A 25,570-nucleotide genomic window follows, 5' to 3' on the forward strand; every position below is an offset into this window, starting at 1 on the left:
GGGCTAATTGGTTAGTATTTTAAGAAGAGGCTGAATTTGGATCATATTACAAACAGATCCCAGAAAGACTCTGTGCACTATTGCTACATATTATGTGATGCCAGAAAAGCTGAGTAACAAGGAGTTTCTTGTGGAAATAGCTGTGTAGTAAAATCAAACTACGGATGTGAAAGGTGAACTGGTTAACTGATTCCGGTTAACAAGTGGGGCAAGAGGCTGCTCTGGCTCCACTGGGCCTGCCATGGATTGGGGTTACCCCAGGCATCCCTATAATTTCAAAGCAAACTGAATATCAGCAGTTCCTTCACCTGCTTTGGGCTTGCCGATGGTTGACTGACAAGATTGGCTGGACTGTAGTAGAATCAAAAACATCCTGGAACACTGTGTAGCTGGATCCCCTGGTTCTTCTTCAAGTGCTTGCTCATGTTGAGTCCAAGCAAGTTTGTGCATGCTGCATGCACAGTTATTGGAAGGATAGCACCTAGCTCCTTGTAAAAGTGTTGTATCTTCATCTCCACACTAGATCTGCTGTTGGCTTTCCTTGCCTTCTGGTATTCCTGCTGTAACTCCGTGGGCACTTGTGGCACTGCTGCTGGTTCTTTTTGTGGCATTTCCCCTGCATGCCCTTAGTAATCTGCTCGTAGATGTCCATGTTTCTATGGCTTAATCGGAGCTTGTGCCTGCACAGACTCTTCTCCCCAGATCTGCGAGATCCAGCATGTCCTATCTACTCCTGTTGGGCATGCATCTGCAGCATGGGAACTGGTATGGCCAGCTGAGCAATTGCATATCACACTGTAGAATTGCTAAACCATCCAATCAGGAAAAAGTATTTCCAAAATCTGTGGTTCTTTAAAGGGGATGGCAGTTAAGTTCTCAATGGTGACCAGGTCAGGATGGTGCATTGTTGAATAGCAGCCTCCAAGAGCTAACAGTTAATGTAATCACTGCATTTGTTACTGTTAGCCATTTAATAGAAAGATTGTCTATCATTCTTGTCTGTCTGTCAAGGGATTTTCAAATTTAACACACACATGCATATATGTATACAAACATATGGGTGTGCATTGTATTTATAATGGAAGGGTTGGAAGGACTTTGCAAAGTTCTGGAGTGGTTTAGGGGATAGGCCATTTGCTTGGGGAGCACAGGGTGGTGGGTTCAAGTCTAGCCACACTGGGAGCAGCTGGAGACTTGAACATTTTGCTCTTTGGTGATCTCCTTCAACTTCCATCAGTATCAGGCAGTCCTATTTATAAGCAACCTGTTTCAATGAGACCTACTGTGCATCTCTGGTGCCTCTTTAGCTTTTGTGAATTGACTGAAAACATGTGACAGCAATGGATACAACATTTATCGAAATTATAAATAATCTTCAAGAAGAAAAACTCACACGGGAATGAATAAATATTTTACTGCGTAAATGTGAGGGTGCCAACAACAAGGGGACTTTTCACTCGGAAGAGCTTTGAGAATCACGCCATCTTGTAAAATGGTAGTGACCACAATAATCAAGTTTTGTCCAGGTTAGACAATGTGAACCTCCAAATGTTCACAATCACAGTGCAAGATACCCTCATTGAGCAGAGAAGAAGAATGCCTAACCTTTATCAAGCTATCCCAACAAAGATCAATCGAATGGCAGGCATTCTAAAGAGAATTAGAATATACCTGGGTGCTTAAAGTTATGCTTCGGTACGATGTTGACCAAGCAAAAGGCTTGGTCAACATCAAAATTGACACCATCACCAATATAATATGGCCCTACTTCTGCCGCACCTAAATTCACAAAACCGATATCTCTAAAGTTGAAATTGAATTCAAAGGCAATGTCAGAAAGCACATCACCAAACCTTTCACGTCAATTTCAAGCGAATTTTTGATATGGCTTGGTGGAGCGGCGAATGCTTCCAATCATTCATACGTATGCTGTCACCATCTACAAACTACAAGAGACCACAGTGGATAGAGCAGTTGTGATCCTTGGCTTTCAATACTTTGTGCCAACTCAGCCATTTGTGGCACTCAGTTGAATACGTTCTTTAGAAGGCATAGAGATCGATGAAATCGATCCAAACAAATGAATGGGCAATACTGTTTGTCATAAAGATGCCTTAGAATTACAGTGTCTTCAAAGCCTTCTTCCTTTTCACCAACAAAACAATTGGTCGATCACCTTAAAAACTTTATCATTGCCTTACACACAGCTGGTTTTCATTTACATCAAATATATAAATACCTTGTGCAAAAAAAAAAAGTTGTAAAAAAGTCTACGTCAAAATATATAAGCATATCAAAATGAACCTTGGAGTTTTACTTGAAACACAGCAGATTTAAGACCAAAAAGACAAAAATAATAAAAAAAAACCTTTTTAAAAAGACAGTCTTTCTAAAAGCGCACCAAAAGACTAAAAATAATAATAAAAAAAAGTGCACCAAAATGTCAAATATAAAGTTTTAAGCTTGCAATGTAGGAGAAAGATTGGTTGGCTAAGTACGATTCAAGGTTGCTAACTGTTAGCCAACCAATCTTTCTCCTACATTGCAAGCTTAAAACTTTATGAGAGACATTTTGGTGCACTTTTTTATTATTTTTAGTCTTTTGGTGCGCTTTTAGAAGGATTGTCTTTTAAAGCTTTAATTTAATAATAATTTTTTTTTCCTTCATCAGCCTAAGTACATTGACCTGGACACTCTGCCACTCACTTAGCTTAGTGGGGTTACGTCAGCAGGAGTGAAATGTAAGTGTAGATACAGCCACAGTTAACGTAAGTTGCCTTGTATCAAGCTAACTGTGCAGTGTAGACCAGGCATCAGTGTGTATGTGGCTAAAGAGCTACCACTAGAATACCTAGACCCTCATTGGCTGAATGATGTCCAGCTGAGTTTTATTTAAACATGTATTTACAGAACTTAAATAGGTACAAAGTTTCAGAAGTTGTCACCTGACTGTGAGTTCTGTCAATATTAGTGTGTTTTCAATCACATTTTCTTCTATAAATGATTTCTCTTGGTTCTAACTGTGTGGAAAAATCCACACAGGCAAAAGGGGAAATTGATTACTCAGAGGAAACTGAAAATCTGAGGATACTAAGTGAATAAACAAAACAACATTTTTTTATATTTCAGTTAGTGTCCACAGGGTATTTGTAGATAAGACATTTTTGAGACACATGCGATTTTAAGGTGGTTGGTATCCTTTAAAGTTATCCACTATAAATTTTAGCCTTTTACATTTTTTACAAAAATCGTGTATGCCCTCATTCTTGAATTGCTTTCATGCCTAATAAATAGTAGGGATGTTAGTGGCTAGCCAGCTAACTGTTTAACCGATAAATGATTGCTTATCTGTTAATGGTCCCAGTAACTGACACCTTTCTTCCCTCCCATATGCTCTATATTTTAAACTCAGCCTGGACAGGCTGGCTCAGTCTCAGCCCACCGTCTGAGAGAGCATGCAGGAGTGCAGAGTGGTAGCCAGGAGTCGGGTCTGCATGAGGAGACGATTTTTTGGGCCAACTCAATCTGATGCCCTGCGTGGGAGTGGAGCCCTAAGTGCACTGGCTGCCGGCCCTGCCCTTGAGGGGAGCATTTTAGTAACCATGTAACTGTGAAAAATTGTTGTGGCTACAATGATTACTAAAACAATATTTAACATCCCTAATAAACAGTACTACTTTTAGAAGGAGCAAAAAATGCCCTTTTTATTGGGAACTTAATTTTTAAGACTGATAAGCCAGACTTTGATCATCCAGCAGCTCTGTAGGTCATGGCAAGCTTCATGATTTCAGAGAAGTACTGTTAAAAGTTCTACCTCTGATCTCAGAGGTCTTTGTAGGTCTCCCTTTGTCTGGTCATAGAAATTGGAATAATCAGGGCTCAACAAATACTCACCCACTTGCCCATGGTGAGTAGATTTTACCAGCTGGCGAGTGCAAGGGCGGACTGGGCCGTTGTGACAGGCTGGCCGCGGCCCGCACTATGCGTGGCGCGGTCTCATCCGATCTGCTCGCCGGTGGAGGAGCAGAGCGCTGCCGGGAAGGGGGAAGTGCGGCGATTCTCAGCGCTGGGCTGCCTGCGTGCAGCTGCAGTGTGAGGAGGCGGGGCGCGAGCCAGAGGGCAGGACTTGGGTGATATTTATTAATAACTTATTAGTAATTACCATTCTTATTCTTATTAGGAATTTATGCCATTAAAAAACACTTTTGGGGAGGAGGTGGCAAGTCCCTTTTTCATCTGGCAAGTAGGGTTTTCCATAATTTGTTGAGCCCTGGGAATAATAGTGGTTGGAGTCCCTGGAACATAGAAGTACTGTACCTTGTTAGGCAGATTGTATTTGTTCCCTCTTCAGTTTGCTCGCTGATGTATCTTAGATGATCTCTTTCTGTACGTAAGTAAATATTTTAATTTTCTGTTTTCCAAAATCTTTTAAATGTCAGTATTTTAACTTATAATGGTTTATATTGTTCTTCCATCTTATATGCAAATTATGAAAACACTTGCAATAGCATATTTTAATAAGTCAAAAATTACTGAAATGTCATTAAATCACCAATTAACATAATTACTTTGTCAATATCACATTTACGAATACAAAACACCATGGAATATCTTCTGAAATATAAAATTAAGGTGAAGATTTTAAAAAATAAAAATACTTATCTTTAGGGATATCAAGCTGTTTTGAAGGGGCTAGATTTTCAGAAAATACTGAGCTCTGTCCTTCTGACAGCCAAACCCTTTAAGATGTGTCAAGCTGGACACCAAAAAGCTTGAGAAATCCAAAATGACTTGTCACTTTAAGATATAACAACATTTGAATCACTCTTGGGTGGCTGCTGAAGTGCTCTGCTTACTGATTACACTGGACATCAGGCATCACCCCAGCCCTATCTGTTGATGGCATGACTATTTAGGGCAGGGGTGGCCAACCAGTTAGAGCAGGGCTACTCAACGCTGAAAGTCCCGGGGGCCACAGTGATACTCACAGCACATGCCAAGGGCCACAACTTAAGTGTGGTTGCATATATATTTGCATGTAAATGCAAATAGCTTCTTTCACACTGACGGGCATGAATACAAAGATTAAGCTTTAAACTGTGGTGCTGGACCCAAATGTGGCTAGTGTGAGCCACTCATCACCTCTCTGGCTCTGCCTACAAGGCTAAGCAGCCAACACTTCCCATAATGCCCCAGTGTTCCTGGTACGTCCTCCCTGCAGGCTAGAAATGCCAACACCCTGTACCCATCTGTTCCAGCCAGCCCATCCACTTGCGTCTTTCAGTACTCACCCCGCCTGGGAGATGCCTTGCTGTTGTGAAGTGTGTTTCCAGTGGAGGCCATATTCAAAGGATCCCATCTGCGGGCCACATGCTGATCCCCGCGTAAACCCATATTGCACCGCAGGCCACAAAGAAATGGGATGCGGGCTGCATGTGGCCCTTGGGCTGCGTGTTGAGTAGCTCTGAGATAGACTAAGAGCCACAATAGCCGTGGATAGAGTGCAAAGAACCACGTATTATGTATTTATTTCCCCTCTCTCAAAATAATATTACAGGACATTTCAGACAAAAACCAATAAAAAAGTCTCTAGTCACTTAAATTCATGGTCAGTCCATAGATCTTCAGAGAACTTGACAAGGAACAAACATCAGATTTAAAAAAAAACCCTTTGAAAATACAGTAATATTCTCACAGTAAAAATAAGCATCTCCACCATGTATTTTAAATTTAACATTGCTGCCCTATTATGTCCTGTGAGTTTTTTAAATTAAACTGAACTGAGAAGTAAATTAGCACAATTTGAAGTGCCTGTTTCACTCCAGCTTGTTGATCTCTGGTATGGTTTCCTCTTTTTTTAAATCTTATGAAGATTATGGCTTTTTATAGTTCTAAAAATTCAGGTCTGTCCCAGACTGCAAATATGACAGGTTCAAAAACAATAAGGGAGACGTTCATATCTCATAATAATTGCTTCAGTCTGGCAAACAATAGCCTATGAATTTTCTTTAAAAGAACACTGTGTAAACCAGGTACGTGTTGATTCTTTTTTTGCCCTGGAATTTAAATATGACATCAGTGTTGGCTGCTTTATTCTGCATCCATGAAGACTTTGAGTTTAAGGTGCTTTAGCCCCCCTGCTCTAACCCAATGCACCTACCCCTTCCCTAGAGCTAGGCACCCCCAGCCTCCCTGCTCTAGCCTAATGCCTGGGTCTCTCTGTAGCTACCATGTGCTTCTCCTTCTAGGTGCTGGGGCATGTGTGCAGAGCAGCTGTGAGCAGTCTGGACTCGTGCCTCTGAACTAGCAAGAGCTGCATTTCTTTGAGCAAAGAGCCCTGTGCGGTTTGAGAGCCGTGGGTTGGCCACCCCTGATTTAGTCATAATGTGCAGTTTTTGGAACTGCTGAAAGAGTGTTTTCAAAGAGGGAGGACCAGGTGGAGAAAGATAGATACTATGTTCAGAAGAATGGGATGAGTTTAAAGCACTATCAAGTGGGTAAGGGATTTCCTTGCCGGTTTGAGGAGAACAAACCAGGAATGGACTGAATGACACCATGCACAAGAATATCTTCCTGTCAGAGGGGAGGGAGACCTAAGGGGCTAAATGGGAGAGGAGCAACGAGGATGGAGCTGATTCAGGGATGGAGCAGTATAATGAATGTTAGTTAAAGGAGGACGGGATGGGCCCAATTGATAGTGACATACACAATATTAGGGACACTGTGTTTGAAACTTGGAAAAAATGTACTGCTGGACATGCCCAAGTCTGAGCTTCTCTTAAATAGCTATTCAATGTGATACTTGTTACTGTTTTTATCCTTGGGGAATATGAGCAAAACAAGGTCTGGGCTTTTCCACTATAGACAGTTAAGGCTACCAGAAAGGCAAGTAGTAGTTGAATTTGTCAACTATGCCAGAGAGTCTTAGTAGTAAAATAAATAGCACTTTGATTAGTTGCTGCTGCAGAAGACAGTTATCATTTGAGGGAAATGGTTTCAATTTTTTTTACAGCCTTGCAGTTGAAATCTTAGCTACAGTTGTTGCCAGGATCAAACAGCGTAATTTGAAATCAGTCCTTGACTTGCTATCTGTTCATATAATTTTTTATAAAAATAAAATAATCCAAGACTGTTGGTATGTGAAGGGAACAAAATAAAAAATGTTTTATGTCTTGAAAATATCCTGGTTTTGGGTAGGAAAAAACTAGGTGCTGATTCAGGCTGATGGATTAGTACTGCAGACATTAGCCAAGTAAGGCTAATACAATCTAAATCAGTGATTTTTAACTTTTTTTCATTTGCAGGCACCTATAATTTTTTCGCTTGGATGTGCAGACATGTTTGAAAATCTTAGACATAGTCTAAGGTCAGAGTCCTAGCCACAGGTTGCAAACCACTGGTGTAGAGTATGGTAAAGAAGGCAGCATAAATAAACATTCTTTTACTTTCTACAAGTTTTGTAACATGCCCATGGATTTCTCTTCAAAAAAATGAAGTGTTTTGTGTAACTTATTTGAAAAATAAGCCTTTAGAAGTGTTTAGAATTAGTTCCCTATGCATACATGAAGCTTACGTGAAATGCATGGAAGCAGAAAACTTTGTTCACAAGAAGTTTCTATTTTTCTGCTCTTTAAAATGCACTATGAGAAGATCCATCAGCTGCTCTTTAAAATGCACTATGAGAAGATCCATCAGTTTGCCATTATCAGATTTAAGACACTTCGAAGTGTCCCTCAGTAAAACCAAAAATAAAAATGAGAAACTGGCATGGTTGTCCAACAAAAACAGAGGAATGCTGTTAGGCAGTATTATTTAATTTTAATGTACTTGTAAGACTGAGACTGTAGCTCAGATTGTGACCACAGTGTTTCCTTGCAGATAACCAAATTGTATGTTTTAGCTGCCAATGAAACAGTGATTAGTTTTTCTGAGAAGACATGTAAGGTGAGGTAGGAGAAATCAGTACAATCCAAAACAGATAAAATAAAGGGGTTGTATGGACAGAAGTTGCTTAATTCTAGTTTTTGGTTTTTTTTGGCCACGGATCAAATAAATGGATGCTGTTATCTAGTAGCGAAAAGAAACTGAAATAATTTCAGTCTTAAACTTTGGAAATTTCTCTTGTAAAAGACAAGGTGTTTTTAGGTTCCTGAAATTGTTGATCCCGTTGTTCTGGTTAATAAAGCATCTTTTGTAAAGGGAATTGAGTTCTGTGAATTTACCTTAGAAGCCTTTTGTTAGATGTATTTTTCAACCACTTCTGTATTGTCATACCTTTTAAGATTTTTTTAAAAAGTAGATTAATGTAGCAGCCAGAAGTAGGGAGTTGAGACCTGAATTTTGTTCAAAGTTCTGTCACTGACTGAGTAACCTTTTACAATAGACAGGGAATTTAATCTCCCTGTACTTCATTTCCACATCTGTAAATTTGTGATAGTATTTGCCTATGTTTGTATTTAGAGATTCTTAGATGAAAAGCTCATATATAAAATTATTAAAATATATAAAAAGAAAATACTATATGAAGTATGAGAGTTAAGTCTTCCTGACTGGCACATTCCAGTCTGTGGAGGGGACAGATAAAATTTCGTGTCAGTCTTCTGCAATTGTTAGAAATTAAGTTTTTGAGGGAACTCTGAAATTGACTTACCTTGTTTTTGATGATCTTCCACTAATTTTTCAGAAGATTTGTTGCATAAATTGCAAAACTGTAAATTTACAATTGTTATATTAAACAACTTAAATACTTTCTCAATTTTAGTCATTTTTAAATTTCTGAGTTATTTCTCTTAGTCATCATTAGTCTCCTTGGTACCTAGATGAACTGTACCAGATATAGTTTGGGGACAGAAGGCTGCAGTGCTATCAGTGATCCTTGCTATGCCTGTTTGAACATAGAAATCACTTCAGTGGATCAGAAGAAGTGGTCTCTCTAGTAGGGATCTGAAGGACTTGTCGACTAGTTGCTTCAACCCTCCTCACTGCCTCTATCAATGGAGCCTGGGGCCGGATCCTGGGCTCCACGCGGCACTGCTGCTTTGAAATGGGAGCTGTGGGAACCTGGTATCAGGCTCATCCTGGCATTTCAAAGCGGCAGTGCCACATGGAGCCAGGGTTTAGTGGGGACTTCCTCGCTGATCCTGGCTCCACATGTTGCTGCCGCTTTGACATGCTGTGAGGAGCCTGACTCTGGGCTCCTGCGGCGGCCTTTCAAAGCAGCGCGCTGCACAAAACCTGGGATCAGCTGGGGAGTCCCCGCTGACCCTGGGTTCTGTGCAGCATTGCTGCTTTGAAACGCTGCTGCAGGAGCCCAGAGTCAGGCTCCTTGAGGCATGTCAAAGCGGCAGCAACGCATGGAGCCTGGGTTTAGCCTGGAGTCCCCAGCTGACCCCAGGCTCCACGTGGCACTTTTGCCTTTAAAGTGTAGCAATAACCCTAGGGCTGTTTCTGTACTTCAAAGGCAGAGATGCCCTATCGACTAGTTGATGCAAGATGCATCGGCTATTCGATTAGTCAATTACCCACAACTTAATATACCTACTCTCTAGTAACATGATACTGGACCTACAAATGGCTTGAATAAAATTATTTACAAGACGGTGGAAAAATCCTGTAGAAGGCACCTATATATAATGCCTTTTTGTTTTCAGGTTTTTTTGGGGGGAGGGGGAGAGAGAAGAGGTAAAATAAATGAAGTTTTAAAAAAACAAGTGAAATTTTTAAAAACCAAAAATGAAGGGCTAATAGGCAGGAGTTTGGGGTATGGTAAGATGTGCCTGGTACTCATAGAAAGCAGTGGGCGGGGAGAAGGGGTAAGAGTAGCTTTACTTCCCTATTGTGGGTTTTTGGTGAAGTGATTGGGCAGCCTTGACTGCCATGATTGGATCTCTATCTGTCCTGCTCTCCTGCTGTTTTGGAGAAGTGAACAAATCCAGTTTGAAGTGGCCAATGTTGGGGTTCTTTCTAGCAAGAAAGTGAACAGATCTATCTTCTGGTTCTCTGCTTGTTTCACTCCTCCACTATGCAGTGAGGAGTGAGACTGACAGGAAGCCAGATGACAGGGGAGCAGGACTGGCAAGCCCCTCCAGGCTTCCTGCCTGTCTTGCTTGCTTCCTTTCTGCACAGCAGGAGCCACCAACTGTACATTATCTTTCCATGCGATGAATCTTAATATTGGCACAAGGTATATATTTGAGTTCTCCATTTAAAATAAAGCTAGAGTTTTAAGAGATGTATGTACTATATGGATGTACAGTCTGCAAGACCTAAAAGGTGGTAAAGAGAATTGGAAAGGGATAAATATATAAAATCACTTGTAACTTAACTGGCCATTACAGCTTTCCTGTTAGGCCAGCTACCTTTTTACTTGGAACAGCATTTTTTGTTCATTGATTTCATGGTGTACTGTATGCTTCCCATCCACTTCTCAAAGATTTAATAGAATGCTGCAGTGTAACCTCATGTCATAAAGAGAATACAGGTTGAGACCTCGGGAAACTTGGTCACACACAAATGGACATCTGGCTGACTAAAATCATTCCAGACGAGTGTGCCAGACTAAAGAGGTTCAACCTGTACTTTAAATATGTTTAAAAGTACACTTTCAAAGTAAGTAAAACTAGTTGCCAAAACCGGTCGGCCACGGGACAGGTGGGATAAGGGGCTCCGCGTCTCCCTGGTCTGCTGGGGGGAAGTGCCCCCAGCGCCACCAGAGGCGGCGACAGTGGGGGAGGCACCCCGCACTAGCTGCGCACCCCCCCTGTTCGTAACTAGGGATCCGATGTAAGTCAGATTGACATAACCCGGGGACTGCCTGTATTTCATTTACCATTTGCATGTATAGACACAACATTAGGTTCTGCTACTCCTCTGAGACTTTCCTATTGTTCCAGGACTTGTTCAGAATCACCTTTAATGGAGCTAAGAGCTCGTAAGACAATTCTGCTAATACACTGCATCTTTAATGTTGGAAAAAAAGTATTTAATAAAGATGGTGCCATATGAATACATAACCCTGTTTTCAGACTACAGAACAGAAATATTTATTGAATACTTCTGCCTTTTCTCCATGATTTATAATCTTCTTATCCTTGTCTACTATCATACCCAGGGCTCGCCAAGCCGCGGCGAGCCCCGATTGCCAGCTGCGCGGTTCGGCATGCGGTGATTGCGCTGTGCGGCTGTGCCAGCTTGTAATCTACTCGCCATGGGCGAGTAGATTATATTAATTGTCGAGCCCTGATCATACCTATAACATTGCTAGGATATGGGGTTTTTACTGATATAGTTAAGGAATTAAGTCTTCTGATTTTTAATCCTACTGGGTCCTTTTTTCACTAGTATCTTTTGTATCTTGTATTTGTTGCAGTTCCTAAGTACTGATTTGTCCTTATTGCTATCAATGTCTGCTTTTTTTCTCCCCATTTAAGTTTATATTATTTAAACCCGTGGTGTTCAGCATGCTGGCCACATGTAGCTATTTGGCTGGTTGAGAGTGGCTATTTGGCCAGTTGAGTGTGGCTAGTTTGCTATAGCAGTAGCCACTATAGTGGCTACTACAGGCAGTCCCCGACTTACGTGGATCCGACTTATGTCGGATCCGCAGTTACGAACGGGGCTGCCCCAGAGTACACGGACTGCGGGACCTCGCGGTCCTGCCGCCCGTGTACTCTGGGGCTTTCTCTGTGTCTCCCTGGTCTGCAGACCAGGAAGATGCAGAGCAAAGCCGCGGAGGGGGGGAGGGGGGGGCTCGGGCAAAGGGGCACCCCAGGCGCGCCAGGGCTTAGCCCCGCCGCCGGCTTCCCCGCGGCTTTGCAAAGCTGCGGGGGGGCTCGGGCAGCGGGGCACCCCAGGCGCGCCTGGGCTGCTCCGCTGCCGGCTTCCCCGAGGCTTTGCAAAGCGGCAGGGGGGCTCGGGCAGCGGGACAACCCAAGAGCGCCTGGGCTGCTCCGCCGCCGGCTTCCCCGCGGCTTTGCAAAGCTGCGGGGGGGCTCGGGCAGCGAGGCACCCCAGGCGCGCCTGGGCTGCTCCGCTGCTGGCTTCCCCGAGGCTTTGCAAAGCCGCGAGGGAAGCCGGCAGCGGGACAGCCCAGACGCCCCGCGGCTGTCCCGCTGCCGGCGTCCTCAGAGGCTTTGCTCCCCGTCTCCCTGGTCTGCTGGTCTCCAGCAGACCAGGGAGACTGGGAGCAAAGCCGCGGAGGACCCAGGCGGCGGGACCGCGGTGCGTCTCGGTCCGCCGCCCGTGTCTTCCTGGTCTTCTGGGGTGGGGGGAGGGCGCAGCTAGTACGCCCCCCCTCCCTCTCCAGCAGACTAGGCTTTTCTCCGGACGCCTGTGGCAGAGCAGCTGGGGTGCTGCTGGGTTGCTCCAGTAGCGCGGCTCCTCGGCGCTACTGGAGCAACCCAGCAGCACCCCAGCTGCTCTGGTCCTGATTCAGCTGCTGCTGGTCAGTTTCAGCAGCGGCTGAATCAGGACGCCTGGGGCAGAGCAGATGGGGTGCTGCTGGGTTGGTCCAGTAGTGCTGAGGAGCAGCGCTACTGGAGCAACCCAGCAGCACCCCAGCTGCTCTGCCCCAGGCGTCCTGATTTAGCCGCTGCTGAAACTGACCAGCGCTGACTACAGGAAGCCCAAGGCAGAGTTGCTCTGCCCCGGGCTTCCTGGAATCAGCTGCTGATCAGTTTCAGCAGCAGCTGACTCGGGGACGCTTGGGGTTCTTAAGTTGATTCTGTATGTAAATCAGAACTGGCGGTCAGTTTCAGCAGCGGCTGAATCTGGATGCCAGTTCCGACTTACTTACAGATTCAACTTAAGAACAAACCTACAGTCCCTATCTTGTACGTAACCCGGGGACTGCCTGTACTTCAAAACTGGTTGAATACCACGGATATGGACAATATAACACAGAAACATTATGCTAAATTATCAGTCTCCTTTCACAGCATATGTTATGAGAAACTTAGCTCAGAATAGAAAGTGTGGTATTTGTGGGCTAAGATTGCATCAAAAAAGGCTAGCTCCATCATTTTTACACTTCCAACATTCTCCTGTGTGATATTACAGCACTCTTATGGAAAGTGTGTATTTCATTCAGGAATTTACTACCTGTATCTAAGTTGTCCCAGCAGCAGCCCCTTTATGTACCAGATTGGCAAGAAGAACATGCAGCTATCTTAGAGCCAGCAGGGCTTCATTATGCTCTGCTAAAATCTTAACAGATAACACAAGAATAGGTTTAGAAAATTTTTTTGTTTGCATTTGCAAATTTTCACTATTAAAGTATTTTCCATAAAGTTGCATGAAGGCATTTGTTCTCATTAAACACTATACCCATATCAGTTTAGTATTGCAGCAGCTTTTTTCAATAGCCTTTTAATAATCCTTTTAAAAAATTAAATTGAAAAAGTTGCTCAAAATTCAAAAATAAGCTGCTTTATTGAAGAAAAAAAAAGTGCCTAGACTAAACACACCAGACTTCACCAAGTATGGGAAATTTGAACATTTGAAAATGGCGAAATAGTTCTTCAGCCAGCTTACACAGTTGTTAGTTAACTGATATGTATGTCATATCTTGGCTGGCTGGAGAAAGAGACATTTTTGAAATGGTCATAAATAGGGAACTTTTAATTTTAAATTTAAATAGTTCAAACCTCCATTTACAGTAACAATTACATGGGATGAAAAGTTTAGGTGACATTTGACTCTCTTCCCTTCTGAGGCTAGATCTAACACTTCATATAGATTGAATTCACTGCTTCCATCCAACAGCTATTGTAAGCTCACTCTTCTTTTCCTCAGAACTTCAGAATTGTGATATTAAACTGATATAGGAAATCTAGAAGATAAGAATGTGGCGCTTAACTTGATTTTTGTTCTTCTAGGACAGTATAAAGGTCTTCTGGATAGAAATCCTCTTCTATGTGTATGCCAGAGCAGCCTAGCCTTGTCTGCCTTTTAATGGCTCCTGCCACCTGCTCTCCACAACAATGCAACAGATCAATCCTATTGCACACTTGCATCAATGCTAGCAAACCATCCAGATGGCTATAAATCTTCAGAAAAGGTGAGTAATTAAGGTGTAAAGTATCTAGAACATAAACCAGCTGACATTGCTACAGTAAGGCTTGTCTATATCCAATGTGTCTCAGAATGAAAGGAGGATTTGCAGAATCTTATTCTTTGGCATCATGGACTTCAGTTTAAGTCCCTCTCTGTCACTTCAAGGCCATTCTGTCTCATGTCAGCTATGAATAGTTAGCAGAAAACCTCCTCTATAATCATTTAATTAGTGATGTTTTAGTTATACTCATAACTGCTTCACTACTGATGATTAGAAATATCCTTTATTTAGAATTTCAAAGGAGGTGTAAAGCAACACCAATTTTTTCATTCTTCTCTCAACATAAAGCCTGAATTCAAGTCTGTTCTTCAGACAGAGGATTCTGTGTATGAAAACTTCTGATTCAGAAGGATGGTATTCGCCACTAGTTGTCTTGATTATTAATTAATTCATTTATCCATAACAGGCTTACTAGAACAGTAAAATTAACACCTTTCAAAAGACTAACTTCCAAATATAAATTTGAAAGGACTCTTTCAGACTAACTAGTTCCCCTTCAACAGCACAAAAGAGAAAAATGTTCTGTCCCCAAAATATATTGATTCTTCATAGCCCTTTCTCTGATACCCAGTAAACTCCAAAAGATTAATTCTCTTAGTGTGGGCAGGTGCTGTAAAGTTGATTATAAAATGTACAATTTGCATGGATGACATGAATTTGAAATGTATTTCTCTGAATTCTTTTCCTACTGAAATGGCAAGTAGCCATAAAATTACTAGGAATAAAAAAGGATAAATATTTGCTTGGTCTTTGGGTTTGCTTTCTGGACATGACATTTTGTATACAATTTCACTATTTAGAGTTACTTACAACTTTCTCATGCACTAACAAATTACTTTTATTCCTCAGGCCTTCCCCTTTTGAGCAAGGGAGAATGGTGAGACAGACTTCTGAGTTGTGGATAGCTCTTCAGGTCTGGGAAAGGAACTTCCAGAGTTTGTTGTAATAAGCCATAAATCCAGTGTCTGTTCAGTCCATTATTTCTGGTGTATAACAGAGTAATATAAATTCTTGAGTTTGTGTCTTGAAAGTTGTGTGCAGGTTTCCATTGAGAATGAGGCCTGATAGGTGTGATCACATTCTGAATTTAGTACCTCACACTATGTGGTATGTACTTAAACTAAACAATGTGTTCCACCTGGCATTTTTCTGTGACACTAGAGCTATGATAACATTTAAATTTAAAATGTAGAAAGTGAAAGTATTGCTACTCACCAGTGCTGAGGGAGAGCTCTCCCAGTACTCTATGTAAACCACCTGAATGGAAGGCATAGCTCCCAGTGCTGAGAACCCATTTGCACAGGCACTTTATAGCGTTATATCTTGCCGTGCTCAGGGGATGCGTGTTTTTACACCCCTGAACGAAAAAGTTGCGTTGTAGTAAAATGCCAGTGTATCCAAGCCCTAAGAGTTCCTTTCACAAACTTGAAGAGCTTTCTGTGGCTCAAAAGCTTTCCAGCTTCAGAAGTTGGTCCTATAAAAAATCACCCACCTTGTCACACCAGTTACATAAGAACAACCATGTTGGGTCAGACCAGAGGTCCATCTAGCTCAGTATCTAGTCTTCTGATAGTGGCCAATGTCAGCTGCCCCAGAGAGAGGGAAGACAACGGTTAATCCTCACATGATCCCTCTGCTGTCATCCATTTCCAGACAAACCGCTAATTCATACTTGAGTTTGCAGATCAGTTACCATTGTGTTCCTTCTGTTTTCACACACTTTTTGAAGCTTTTTGGTTGAAACTTCACTTGTTTTGGTTTCTCTTCTAATATTTTTTGTTGGGTAAGCAAAATCCTCAATAGCTTTTTGAGTATTATGAAGATATAAACTTATTGCCACATTTTCTACAAACAACCAAAAAGAGGTTAAATTTTGAAACTTGATATGTAAGTAGTTAGAGTACATTGTTTTTCAGAACAGTTAACCTCTAAGACTGTCAATTTTTTCCCCAAGTCAATCACACACAATCTGCCATGTTAGCAGAACCTAATAAAGCACTACCACATTTGATACCATGACGACTCTTTTCCCTGGTTAGCTTAATCAGTACAGCATTGTGTTCAAACTTGTGTAAGGTTGTCTACAAATGTGACGAACACGAGCTTTCAAAAAGAGTCCTTTAAACATGATGAATTACAGATCACACACTTCAAGGATTTTTCTGGTTCTGTTATGTAATGCAACAAATGGTAAATTCTGTTTTCATTAGCATTTCCCCTCATCCCAGCATGCAGGCATTGCACTAAAGAGTAGAAACATTATTACTCACTCAGTTTAACTAGGTGGCAAAAACTTTCTCAAATCAGTGTGAAGATCAGAAGGTATAACAGGAACTGAAAAATGTAGATGGAACTGCTTTCCATCAAAGAGTGAAGTTCCATTTAAATAAAAATGCTCGATTAAATTTTGTAGATTTTGCAAAAATTTTGTTTCATTTAAAAAAGCGGGGGAGGGGAAGGAGTTCCAATTTCCTAAACATCCCATTTTGATATTTTCTAAACAACTTTGTAGATTGATATTTCTAATTTGTATCATGTTGCAATATATTTTACAGTGTAAACATACATATTTGAGTGATCCCTCTAATTTTTCCCACTCCTGAGCAGAATGAATTTTGTGCACGCCAATATGAAGCGTATGAGTACCAATATGAAGCAGACACATCACCTTCGTATTGGTGCACATAACAAAATTATGTGGCGGGGATGGGGCTAATGGATTCTAAATGTGGGAAGGGGCTTGGGGCAGAGGATTGGGGTGCAGGAGTGTGACAGGTCTGGGTTTGGGCTGGAGAAGAGGGGCTCAGGTCTGGAACAAAGGCTTAGGGCATAAAGGCTATGTGTGGGGGTATAGGCTCGGGCAAAGGGTTAAGGTGCAAGGGCTCTATCTGGGGAGCTCAGGGACAGACCATGTTAGGGGACTCCAGGGCTGGCCACAGCAGGATAGTCCCTCCACAGTTACCCAGGGCTGGGTTCTTCCCACCCTAGAATCAGATGAAAATACACAATCACACATTAAACAGAGCATGTCTGAGGACTGGTTAATGAGCACTCACAAGCTGACCCCTTATGTCTCTGGACTCAGTAGGTTGGGTTGGACAGCAGAGTTGTGCCTTTTGAGTCAGTGTGCTGGGCTGAACAGCAGTTTATGTTGCCACCCTCATATGCCCCAGGTTCAGTACAACCCTAGTTCCACTTTCATGCCACAACTGTTTTGCTAGTAACCCACTTGATGAGCAAACACCATATCTACGTCTACACTACGAGTTTGCTCAGCAAAAAATATGCTAACCAAGGGACTCATTTGCAGAGTCACGATCTCATTTGCATATTTTCTGCCAATCCGTTTTTGCCTAGGGGTTTTTGTGCAAAAACAAGTGGTGTGGACATTTTCTTTTCTTTTTTGGAAAAACCTCTTTTCCCGCAAGATCCTTATGCCCTAAAAAAGGAGGTTTACCAATCTGGTGGGAAAGGAGTTTTTGCGCAAAAAGAAAACATCCACACTGTGTTTGCACAAAAACCCTAGCGAAAAATCGGATTGGCATAAATATGCAAATGAGATCATTACTCATGCAAATGAGTCCCTCATTAGCGTATTTTTTGCTGAGAGTACTCGTAGTGTAGACGTAGCCCATGAGGTTTTAGGATACTATAGAGATCTTTGGCATAGGTACAAGAAGGTTACTGCAGAGCGACTGGGAAAGCCAAAAATAACACCGCCAAATGGGGGTTGGAGAGGGAGGCGAGGGAAGAGAAGCAAATAGCTTAACCATGAAAATTATTGCTCAGTACTAACAATACAAGGGGAGCCAAACAAAACAGTTACAATATTAAATCTAACTTAAAATCTGATTACAAAAGTTAGGGCTAGCAAACCTGAATTTATCACATAAGGCAAGTTCAGGAGGCTTATGCCTAGGGGGTGGTAGGAGGAAAGAGAGAGCTCGCACTCCATGAAGCTGGACTCCATTGGGGTTTTCAGGTGGTTGATGTAGTTGAGGGCCAAAAGTGTTGGAGGCAGGCTGAGTCCCCAACATGATCAGTAAGTAGAGGATAAAGTTCCAAAGGAACTAATGCAGAATTTAGATCTAGATATAAAACAGTTTACATGAGCGTGGTAGGGATTTTTGTGGAAAAAGAACAATGGTTCTTCGAGTGGTTGCTCATGTCCATTCGAATTAGGTGTGCGCACCGTGTCTTCTGGAGTGTTTCCCCTAGTGGTACCTGTAGCGCCAGCAGGACGCCCCATGGAGTGGCGCCGCCATGGCGAGGCATAGGTCCCCCTGCCGGCGCTGCCCCACCTCAGTTCCTTCTTACCGCCCGTGACAGTCGTTGGAGCGTGTCTCTCTCTTAGATCAGTTAATGGTTCCTGTTTCTCTTGGCATTGTAGATAGTTCTGAATAGTTCAATTAGTTAGATAGTTGGTGTCTCTTTGTTTTTCCTTCTCCCCCCTTCGGGGGTGAGGAATGCCAGGGCCGCAAGGCTTTAAGGCGTGCGCTGTCTGCACAAAGTTCATGCCCAAAGGAGACCCTCACGACAGTTGTCTGAAGTGTCTGGGTGAGGACCATCTTACAGACGCCTGTAAGATCTCCAAGTCTTTTAAGCCGCGCACTGAGAGAGAGTCTCTCGTCTAAAACTTCTCCTCATGGAGGTGGCTTTACAGCCAGCACCGGCTGGGCACTCTGCGATGCACAGCGCACCGGTGTCCACGCGAGATGCTCCATCCCGAGGCCGGGCCTCGGCGTCGAGGGCCCGGCACCGGTCTCTCATGGTACCAAGTCACTGGTGCACAAGTCCTCATCCTCCACGGTGCGGCGTAAGGAAGCGGGACGTCCGTCTAGTCCAGGGCAGCTATCCTCGCACCGCCCTACCACGCCGGACACCTTTGAGGTGGTGCAAGACCTCATTAGCCTCACTACCTCCCCTCCGTTGTCAGTTGAGGCGGAACAGTCGAGGTCGCCTATAACGGAGTCTGTGCTGGCTCCTGCTTCGCCTCCGCACCGGCATGACCAGATGGCTCCGGCCACTTACGCAGCAGGACCGTCCCCTGTAGGACCAGTACCGCTTGCCTCCTCATCAGTGCCGGTCTCGACGCAGGCCACCAGGCTTCACCCGGCGCCTGACTGGGCTCAACCGTCCTTGGTGCTGGGACCTCTCCCAGACCCCGTCTTGGCAGCTTTCCAGGGGTGCCGTTCCAGTCGGCAGCACCGATTCACATGTTGGCACCGTCGCAGGCACCGGCATCGACCCTGTGGACCTTGCCAGTACCACCATCGATGGTGACGTAAGCTTCTTCGGGGTTCGTCTCGCAACCGGTACCGGCTTCGGCAACGCAGCCTTGCTCCGTGTCGGTACTGCGACCAGCATCGGTACTGGGACTGGTCCTCCTGGTGCTGCAACCGGCTCCGCACCGGGACCGGGTTTCCCGGTACCGCAACAGGCACCATTAACGGCACTGGGACCTGTCTTCCCCGTGCTGGCACGCCCTCATTGGGCGCACGCGGGTAAACCCGAGTCCATGGCCAAGTTTTCCCATCCTTCGGTGACAGGGCATTCGTCATCTGCGCCTCCCTGGCCGGAGTCTGACTAGTCGTCGGATTCTGATGCGGCATCGTTCAGGTCGGAGTCCTCGGGAGCTTCCTCGGCTCGTGGATCCCATTCCCGGCACCGATGTGATCGTTCGCGGGTGCAGCAGACTTGGCTGCCTCAACTGCAGTGGCCTTTCTGGACACCGTGGGCTTACCACCAGTAGCAGGGGCCTGTTCCCTCCTCTGTAGTGTCAGGAGCCTCGGGTTGCTGAACGCAACCATCGGCATCGCTGCCGCGACCCCCTCCTTCACTCCAGAGGTCGCTTGCCTCGGATGCCGCGGCTGAGCCACAGACCTCGGTACCGGAGCTGCTTCCGCAAGCGGTACCGCTTGCCCAACCAGCACCTTAACCAGTTGCTACGCTGGGCCCGGCACCAATCCAGAAATCGTCGTCGGATGAAGCCTTTGCGGATCCCGCACCGACACTGCCTACTATGGATTCCCGAGCACATCAGGAGCTGCTTAGGCGTCTGGCCTCCAACCTTGGTGTCCCTGGGGAGCCGGTAGTGGAGGACACGGACCCCACTATTGACATCCTTTCGGACGATGCGCCCGCCCGTTTGGATTTGCCACTTAATAAGAACGTGGCAAAAATTACCAATGCCCTGTGTCGAGAGGCGCTATTACGTTCCCCAGTCGGGGCACGAACACCTGTACTCCCAACCTGTCCTGGGATCCTTGGTAGTCCAGGCTGCGGCCCAAAGGGAGAAGCTTCCCCAGCCGGTGCCATCCCCGAAAGCTAGGGAGCCCAAGCGTCTTGACCTGATGGGCCATAAGGTGTATGCCACCGGTGGGGTTCAACTCTGCATTGCTAATCAGCAAGTGATGCTGAGTTGTTATGCTTTTAATACCTGGCAGGCCGTGGATAAGTTTAAGGACAAGCTGCCTGCTGAGACCTGTCAGGAGTTGGTGACCATGACCTCTGAGCGTAAAACCATCGCACGCATGGCCCTCCAGGCTTCCCTGGATGCTGTTGACTCTGCAGCCCTCACCATGGCGTCAGCTGTGGCTATGTGCCATGGTGCCTGGCTGCAGGTGTCTGGAATACCTTCTGATGTCCAGACTACTATTCAGGATCTGCCTTTTGACGGCAAGGCGTTATTCTCGGAGCATACGGACTCGAGGCTCCATATGCTCAAGGACACGAGGTCTACTCTCCAGTCCTTGGGGATCCACACGCTGGCTCCTCAGCGTCATCAGCTGCCCTACAGACAGCAGGGGAGACCTCAGTCCCAGGTCCCCCATGGGGATTACTAAAGACGCCGTCCTCGTGCTCCTAGTGGGTTGTGGGGGTGGCTGCGGGCCCCTCGTCCTCAAGGGGTCATCGACGTCGCCCGAGAGGGGACAACTCCTGTGGGGTTGGTCAAGGTCCTTCCCAGAAGCACAAGCACCAATTTTGAAAGGCTACTAGAGAGTTGCGCACCAGCCTCCCACCTGGGTCCTCTGTTTGGGGCCAGGTTATCTGTTTGCTCAGGCCTGGGCAGAAATCACGACCTGACTATCTTTAAGACCCAGGCGTCGGAGTGGCTATACCATCCCTTTTCTGGGCTCGCCCCCTTCCAACCTGCCCGCCCCGTCCCTTTTCAGGGACACTTCTTACGAAGACACCCTCCGCCAGGAGGTGATGGTGCTCCTCCAAAAGGGAGCTGTGGAGAGGGTCCCTTTACATCTGGAGGGCAAGGGGTTTTACTCCCAATATTTCATTGTCCCGAAACCCAAGGGCGGGGTTCGTTCCATCTTAGATCTCAGGGACCTCAACAAGGCGGTCGTGAAATCCAAGTTCAGAATGGTAACCCTGGCTTCTGTCATTCTGGTTCTACAGTTAGGAGACTGGTACGCAACTCTTGATCTCAAGGATGCTTACTTCCATGTGGCAATAAGACCCAGCCACAGGAGGTTTCTCCTTTTTATTGTTTCCCGATGCCACTTCCAATTTACAGTGCTCCCATTTGGCCTTTCAACAGCACCAAGGGTCTTTACAAAATGCATGGCAGTTGTAGTGACGTTCCTCCACAAAAAAGGGGTACACGTGTTTCTGTACCTGGATGACTGGCTAATTCGTGGTCGTTCCTACGAACAAGTGGAGGCCCATGTGTCCCTCACAAGGACCCTCTTCGTTTAGCATGAGTCCCAGTCTTACGAAGAAAAGTCATTGTTGACTCCCTCTCAGCACCTCGAATTCGTAGGTGCCTTCCTGGACGCCAGGGTGGCGAGGGCACTTCTCCCCAGAACCAGGTTCCTGTCCATAGTGGAGCTGGTCTCCGAATTAACTAGGTTCCCTATCATGACCGCTCGGGTCTGCTCGAGGTTGCTGGGTCACATGGCGGCATGTACGTATGTGGTACGCCATGCTCGAATGAGGCTCAGGCCTCTGCAGACCTGGTTGGCAAAGGCGTTCAACCAGTCCAGGGGTCTTTGGGACACGGTTCTCACAGTGCCTCCGGAGGTGATAGCCTCCTTACAATGGTGGACTCAGGAGGCGGTAGTGTGCAGCGGCGTTCCCTTCACCGTACCTCCCCCCTCATTTACACTGGTCACAGATGCCTCGGACCTTGGTTGGGGAGCACATCTGGGGTGTCACGGGATCCAGGTTCTCTGGTCCCCTGCAGAGCCGGCTCTGCACATAAATGTCCGGGAGCTCAGGGCAGTCAGGAGAGTGTGCGAGACCTTCCTGTCGAAACTCTCTCGCTGCTCTATCCTGGTCCGCATGGACAACACGGCGTCTGTCTTTTACCTCAACAGGCAGGGGGGAGCCCGGTTGCCTCCCCTCTGTTGTGAGGCTCTGCGCCTCTGGGATCTGTGCGTAGAGCATGACATAGTTTTGCAGACAGTACCTGCCGGGGTGCAAAAACTTGCTGGCTGATGCTCTGAGCAGGTCCTTTGGAGCCCACGAGTGGTCTCTCAGGGACTTGGCTCTTCATCAGATCTTCCACAGGTGGGGCTGTCCTGTTTGCCTCGGCATGCAATACCAAGTGTCAGCGTTACTGCTTCCTGTTGGGGCTGGGGGAACACTCCTGGGGGGTTGCCATGACGGTGACATGGCCGGCGGGCATCCTCTATGCCAGGGGTGTCCAAACTTTTTTCAAAGAGGGCCAGATTTGATGAAGTGAACATGCGTGAGGGCCGACCATTTTGCCTGACATTCTTTGAACTATTAAAATTAAATGCAAATTAACTATTTTATGCAAAGTTTATTGCAAACGGCATACTTTTCATTTTGTCACATGGATGACAAATCTAAACCGGTGTTAAATCACTCTGCCTTTCATATCTGAAGGCCAGATGAAAAAAAAATCCAGAAAGCTGAAATATATGTCAGGAACATTGTAAAGTACATTACATATTATTGGTAATAAAGGTTGTCTGTCAACTTTTAAGTTCAAAAAATATGAACAGGAACATAACACCAAATATACATGTTGTGTCCAAATATATTTATAACTGATTTAGACCAACTGAGATTTTACAATGTATTCATCTCAATTGGAAAAAAAAAATTGCCTGCACTAATGTGAAGGGTGAAACTGAGATCTGGACTGCAGCACATAGGCTAGGTCTGGTTCAAAGGCAGTGGTTTTGATGTGCAAAATGTCACGCAGGTGAGAGTCACTTAGTCTTGTCCTCACACGGTTCATAGCAGAGAATGTCTTCTCACACATATATGTTGAGCCAAACAAGCTCAGCATTTTTTTAGCCAATGTTCGAATCTCTTGAAACCGGCTCTTATCCAGGTGGCAGTAAAAGTTCACAAGAGAGAGCTGTTGGTGACGATTGCGTAACTCGCTGTCACAATGCAGCTCAATGAGCTCGAGCTGCAGCTGATCTGGAGCATCATCGGGATCAACAGAGAATGGAGAGGAGAAAAGGCTGATCTCCTGTTCAATAGCTGCAAAATCCTGAAAGCACCGTTTAAACTCCCCAGCCAGAGATGCGATGTCTGCTGCATACCTGCTCGTTTGCGCACTGATATTGTCCTGTGGAAAACTGTTCATTATTTCCTGCAACGCTGAAAAATGTATGGTATTGGGCTGTGTTTGTGACAACTGCCTTATGAAAAGTTGCAGCTTTGTTCCAAAGGCTTTGAGGTGTGAATAAAGCTGGTTCACCACTGCATCTTTCCCCCGAAGACTCGTGTTCAGTACATTCAGATGCTTTATGTCAACTAGAAACCCCAAATCAGCCAGACAAATAGGATCAGATAGTTCTCGCATTGGTTGTCCCTTTGTTTCCAAGAATTCTCTGATTTCCTTTGAGAGAGTAGAAACGTTGCAGTGCAGACCCCCGACTGAGCCATCTTACATCATTGTGATATAAAACATCTTCGTATTCAGTCTGGATGTCCAGTAGAAACTGTTTAACCTGGCGGTGGCACAGGGCTTTAGAGCGAATAAAATTAATAGTCTTTAGCACCGGTTTCGTAACATGATCATATTTGAGATGTTTAGCACAGAGAACTTGTTGATGAACGATACAGTGGAGTTTAATAGCTTTGCCTCCTTCTTCGATCACCTTGTTACAGATTAGGGTTGATAATCCACTTCGTTCACCAGCTGTGGCAGGTGCCCCATCAGTAATAATCCCAGTAACTTTGTTCCAAGGCAGATTCATGTAATCTATGGCGGAACTAACAGAAACAAATAAATCTTTTCCTCTTGTTTGGTCCGTAAGGCTCTGGAGGTCAAGTAGCTCTTCAGTCACATTCATTTCATCGTCCACCCCTCTCATAAAAATCAGCAACTGAGCTGTGTCAGATAGGTCCGTGCTTTCATCACAGGCTATTGAAAAGTCAAAATCCACTCCTTTGGACGTCAACTGTCTCTTAATATCTGATGAAATCTCTTCAATTCTCCGTGCTACAGTGTTACGAGCCAGGCAAATGTTGGCAAACTCTTGCTTCTTCTCGGGACAGATATTCTCAACCATTTTCATAACGCATTCTTTGATAAAGTCACCCTCAGCAAAAGGCTTGCAATTTTTAGCAATTAACGTTGCCACCTCATAGCTCGCCCTTGTGGCGTTTTCATTTGACTCACGGGCTCTTGTGAAAAATCGCTGTTGTGACATTAAAACAGCTTCAAGTTGCTTCAACTTTTCACTGTGGTCGCGCCCTGTTAGCTTGTCGTATGTGCTATGTCTCGACTGGTAGTGTCTCTTGACATTAAATTCCTTATAAACAGTCACAGTCTCTTGGCATATCAGACAAACACAGTGATTCCGTATTTCACTGAAGAAATATTCCACTTTCCACCTGTCCTGGAAGCGGCGGCCCTCACTGTCAACTTTTCTTCTCTTATTTACAGTTGCCATTTTTGAAATTGACCAGAAGGGGAAGGGATCATGTGAGCGCAGTGCCAGAGGTTTTGGTCTAAGTGTGTTCGTCCGAGCACTAATACACTGCCCAACAAGAATTCTCTTGCCTTTGTGGCTGTGTGTGGTGAAGAGTCTAAGGATGAGCTCGGGGCGTGTTCGCAGCTCCACGTGCCCGAGCCCGCCAGGAAGCTGACAGCGCGCAGCGCCAATCACAGGTACTGAGACATTTCCCGATCTCTGAAGCTGTGGACCAGGAAAATGTCTCAGTACCTGTGATTAGCGCTGTGCGCTATCAGCTTCCTGGCGGGTTCGGGTACGTGGAGCTGCGAACACGCCCGAGCTCATCCTTAGTCCTGAGCGGTGCTCGGGGATTTGTTGGGGGCCATAAAAGATAGATATTGCCAAATTACCTGTGGGGCCGTATTAAACCGGAACACGGGCCACAATTGGCCCGCGGGCCGGACTTTGGACATGCCTGCTCTATGCTTTCCCTCCATTTCCCCTAATTCCCAGGGTTCTGACCAGGGTCCACGGTCATCCTGATAGCCCCTTGGTGGCC

The 25,570-nt window shown here is 45.1% G+C and overlaps 1 protein-coding gene across 3 annotated transcripts in view; it reads left to right on the forward strand.

Moving 5' to 3' along the window:
- GALNT1 (polypeptide N-acetylgalactosaminyltransferase 1) overlaps positions 1-25,570 on the forward strand; it is a 147,360-nt gene that overhangs the window by 21,380 nt on the left and 100,410 nt on the right. For 2 of the 3 annotated variants that reach the window (XM_075921643.1, XM_075921642.1), the window contains one exon: positions 13,875-14,056. The exons of the other annotated variant lie outside the window; for it this stretch is intronic. The gene's annotated coding sequence lies outside the window, so the exon portion shown is untranslated. The remainder of the gene's footprint in view (positions 1-13,874; positions 14,057-25,570) is intronic. 3 annotated transcript variants of the gene reach the window in all.

This window comes from Pelodiscus sinensis, chromosome 2, assembly GCF_049634645.1.
Source record: "Pelodiscus sinensis isolate JC-2024 chromosome 2, ASM4963464v1, whole genome shotgun sequence".
NCBI lineage: Eukaryota > Metazoa > Chordata > Testudines > Trionychidae > Pelodiscus > Pelodiscus sinensis.